Source organism: Cebus imitator, unplaced genomic scaffold (genome assembly GCF_001604975.1).
Source record: "Cebus imitator isolate Cc_AM_T3 unplaced genomic scaffold, Cebus_imitator-1.0 Scaffold18, whole genome shotgun sequence".
In the NCBI taxonomy this organism is placed as follows: domain Eukaryota; kingdom Metazoa; phylum Chordata; class Mammalia; order Primates; family Cebidae; genus Cebus; species Cebus imitator.
The window spans coordinates 13,492,778-13,497,805 of NW_016107333.1; the positions used below are offsets into that span (position 1 = coordinate 13,492,778).

Consider the following 5,028-nt stretch of genomic DNA (forward strand, 5'->3'; position numbering starts at 1 on the left):
ATATTCTCCATGTATTTAGGTCCTCTTTAAGACATGTCAACAAAGTTGCATAATTTTCCTCATAAAAATCTTGCCATTTACTAGATTAATTCCTAGACATATTTTTGATTATTTTATATATATTCAAAAGTAATATTTCTTAATATTTGCTGTATGGAAATGTAATTGATTTTTGTATATTGATATTATATCCAGCAACCTTACTAAATTCCTAATTCTAATACTTTGTAGTCTCTTATGCCTAACTACATGTTTCCATATAAACAACCATACTGTGTATATTTACGGATCATTTATTTCTTCTTTCCAATCTTTATAATTTTATTTGTTTTTCTTTTCTAATTACACTGGCTAGAATATTTAGTACATTTTGAATAGTCACAATATTGGAGGAGTGGTGATATCCTTTATTATCTTTGTGAGGTAAGCAATATGCTTTAAAACTTTATTCTTTTTTTTTCTTTTATGATTCATTCTCTGTAGAGACTGCCAAAAATTGCCAACGCCGGCTATATTTCAAGTTGTCATGGTGGGGTATTGGGAAAAGTTTTCAACTGGCAATAATCATGCCTTGGATAAACTCCATTGGCTATGATACTGCCACTGTGCAAAGCTAAAATATTTGTTTTTTAGCTGGCAGTAGATGTTTTGTGCCGAGAGAATTCAAGCTATGTAATCTGCACTATTGCTAGAGTCATTTCCTTTCTTAAATATTTTCTCCTATGTTTACTGTCTCTACTAATTGATTTGTCCTTTACACACTCTAAGTCCAAATTTTACATTTGCTTTTCTCATTTCCAATGGTATGCTTTTGTGAAATTGAATATTGATTGTGGAATCTCCTACTGAGAACTTTTTTCTCTTTTCACTCAAGGTATAATGCTTCTTAATATTCATGGTTTCTAGAAAGAATTAAATTTAAAAATAAAATTTACCTTCAAAGACAATGAAATGACCATGGATCTACCAAATACTTCCATAAAATGTTCTTTATTTTTTCCTACAGTATTCTCAGTACTCCCAAATATGCAGGTTGCTTTGTTGCACAACATTGGGAATGCCATCCACATCACTGTTTGTGTGAGTAGCATGTCCTGGGATTCTGCAGTGTGTAATCGTCAAGGCTGAATGTGGTAGCCCTGCCTATGCTTTTCGCTTTTCTGTCTAATTAGGACTGTGGGGTCTCTCTCAAGCAATTAGTGATAATCTAGTAATGCCTAACTCCAGAAGCAATTCTAAATATGTTTCAAAAAAATTTCTACTTTCAGCTGCAAGCAGAAAAAAATATCATGTCTGGAAGATATGTTATGATAATACAGCTTTAATAGGCAACCTCATTCTATGTCAAATCAGTTTTGACACAATATTCTTTTGTTTAGTATTATGTAATTAAGTAAATTGTCAATTCTGTTTCTATAAACACAACTAGGATGAGGTAAAAAAAAATGGGAAGAGAGGGGAGGAATTCATTTGGTAAAAGAATCGACACAATAGTAATATAATTACAACTCTCACTAGTAGTAATAATAATACTTGTGATGGGATGAGAATGGTAAGGTAGTAACGATCATCATGATCACCACCATCATAATGATGCTGATATGCCCATGAATCCTAGTTTTTTGGCTTAGTTCCAAGTTTAAGTTGCATTATGGTTTAGTTTCTGCCATAAAAAATTCTTCAAAGCAGACAAGGAGAGGATTTCACAGTAAAGCTTCTGCTTTCTCACTAAGAAATGATATATGCCAAACTTACAGTGACACAAGATTACCAATTATATTATAACTTTTCAAACTCTCATCCTATGTACAAGCATGGTCAGAAACAAGAAGCTTTCTTTAGACAGGCAGGCCTTTAGTTATATACTACAAAGGGCAAAGACTATAGCCAGTTCATCTTTTAGCTGTATATCTAGAGTTTTAAAGTTTTTAACTTTAAGTTGCTTAAGTTGTTTAGAGTTTTAAGTTACATATGTATAATATACATTGTAGGTAATATGGAGAGACTTTATAGAGATAGATGGATATACACCTATATGCAGTGAATGTATTTGTGGAATATCTTATTCATCCAGTATTGGATAGCACAGGTCTAGATTTCACAGGGGGTAATACCACAAAGGTGTGCAATAATGTGTGCAAAGTGCAGAGTAAGTGCATATAAATAGGTTGCACTAGCAGAAAAACCACCGAATGGAGCCAAAAGAGGAATATAAATCAATCATGATCCTGGTAGAATAAAGTTGAGATGCTCTGGTGTGTCTGCAAATAATGATGCTAGTGAAAGAGCTAAACAGAAGACAAAAATAGAGACCGCAGGTTCTAAGAAAATGTTATGCACAGTCAAGAGTTGGAAAGCAACTTAACTTTAAAAAAAAAAAAAAATCTACCCTGGCAGTGTATAAGGCATACTAGGCTTGCTGCTAATATGAAGTAGCCAGGGATATTTGTCTTTCTATCACTGGTGCCAAGCACAGGATGAGTCTCAATAAATATTTGTCAACAATAGAGGAAGAGTGATCAATTAGACAGCTACATGGCCTACTTAAAAATACTACACTTCACCAATGTCGCATGTGGTTCAAGAAAAATCTGTTTCTGAGTTGTTTTTGTGGGTGTGGTTCACAGACAACGTTGGTGACACATCCAGAAAGATGGCAAGCAGAATGAGAACGAGTGCTACAAAAAGTGATCTCACTGCAACAGCATGGGTGGGCCTGGGAGTCAGTTCTCATGCAAGCCCATTAGTTCTAGAAAGTTCTCATATGACTAAGAGAAAGCTGACAGGAGTCAAACAGATTTCATCATTAAACAAACAGAAAATATCAAGTAAGTAAGGGAAAATGTCGAATGAGGTTGGGAGAAAACATTTTTAGATACTTTTATAGCCTCCTGCCTCTTTCATTCTCTTTCTCAATCAGCTCTTCTCCTACCCCACCCCATGACCTTCTCCTACCCTTACCCCAGGAACCCTAACAAAGCAGGCAAGAGCAGTCTTTGGAAGTTAAGTAACTTGCACAAGATTACCTAAGCAGAGGCTGATATACCCTGAATGTTTGTGCTCCTCCAAAATTCATATGTTGAAACCTAACCCCCGAGGTGATGGTATTAGAAGGTAGTCGGTGATTACATCACCTCATGAATGGGATTAGTGCCTTTAGTGCCAGTGGAAGCCTGTTTGCCCTGTTCACACCCTTCTGCCATGGGAGGATGCCTTGAGAAGGTGTGATTTCTGAAGCAGAGAGAAGACCAGACATCTAATCAGCTGCTGCCTTAATGGTGGACTTTTCAGCCTCCAGAACTATGAGGAATACATTTCTGTTGCTTATAAATTACCTAAAATGTTTTGTTACAGCAGCAGGAACAGGAACCTCTGCCTCTAAGATGGAGGCAGAGCCAGGATTTGAAAAATTAGATACCAGAGCTCCTGGTCATTATTATACTAAACCAGATCACGCAGTAGTAACATTGCAGGCAGAAAGCAAAATGCCTTCAAAGTCATTTTCTTAGCATTCTGTCATGAAGCAGCAATTATCCTTCAACTCAGTCTTAAACCAAAGGTTGCAACCTTCCTTACCAGAAAAAAACCACCTAAGTTTTTAAATCACCCACCAATATAAAATAAGAAAACAACAAAGATTCGGAAATCTCCAGCAATAAAGAATAGAGGAGGGAGAGGGCAGTGTGAATATGTTACTCCTACTTAGCCTTATTCATAAAATGGGAGTAATAATAACACATATCTTAGAAGATTGTGGTAGAATTAAATACCTTAATTAAAGCCCTCAGAATAATGTTTGACACATCATAAACATTTAATAAAAGTTAATTATTATTTATCTTTTTCCTACCAGGTGCAGTGGAGCTTTTTAAAATTTTTTTTTGCTGATTAGCCTATAGTAAATTGCAATGTGTCTTCAGTTCCTGAGGCCTAAGGATGTGATGTCCAGAAATGTACTCATATTTTTTAAAATTCTATACAATTTATTTGGATAATTCCATGCTGTGATAGTAATAATGCAATAATACTAACCCCCCACATCATGTTATTTTTACCAGACATTTTTATTGCTCTAACCAAAGCAAATTAAAATATTACTGATTGTGCTGCAAAAGTAGAATGGTGAAATGGTTAGGAGCCTAGACGCTCATGTTTTAACTCCAGGTTAGAATCCCACTCACTAGCAGAGTGGCTTTGGGCAAATAATCTACCTTCTTTGTGCCTCAGTTTCCTCATCTGTAAACTGGGATACTACAAGCATTTCTCTCAGAGATTTGTAATGAGGACTGTATTAGTCTATTCTTGCACTGCTATAAAGAACTACCTGAGATTGGGTAATTTATGAAGAAAATAAGTTTAATTGGTTCATAGTTCCACAGGTGTAACAGGAAGCATGAGGCCTCAGGAATCACACAATCATGGTGGAAGGCAAAGGGGAAGCAAGGACCTTCTTCGCAGGGTAGCAGGAGAGAGAGAGAGCGTGCGGAGAACCGCCACACACTTTTAAACCATCAGATCTCTTGAGAACTCACTATCACGAGAACAGCATGGGAGAATTCATCCCTATGATCCAATCACCTCCCACACCAGGTTTCTCCCTCGACATGTGGGGATTAGAATTCAAGATGAGATTTGGGTGGGGACACAGAGCAAAATCATACTAGGTATAGTATCTTGCACATAGTATGTACTTATATAAGTTGTTTCTTTTATACTTTTTCCATAGAGTTAAGAAAATATATTTTGCCAGTTGATTTTTATAAACTTATTAGTAAAATGTCCATACAGAAACATTTACATTTCCTTACTCTAAATGTCCAAAATATATTTAATACATTGTTGAAATTAAAGGCTTTCTGTCAGTTTAATTTTAATATATTGTAGTTATTGCTTTAATTCTATTTTAATCTTTAGATGTGTAGTTAAGGTCACTGCCTTTCACTGTCCCAGCCTATTTATTTTCTCAAAATCCATGCATAAGCTTAAATTAGAATGTTTATGTAATTTACTAGTAAATTCCCTAACAAA

General features: G+C 35.4%; 1 non-coding gene across 1 annotated transcript; it reads right to left on the bottom strand.

The window, feature by feature from the left end:
- Positions 1-474: 474 nt before the first annotated feature.
- LOC119469338 lies at positions 475-615 on the bottom strand. The gene has a single exon (XR_005198131.1). It is a non-coding gene; the product is annotated as a U4 spliceosomal RNA (small nuclear RNA).
- Between the last annotated feature and the right edge of the window lie 4,413 nt (positions 616-5,028).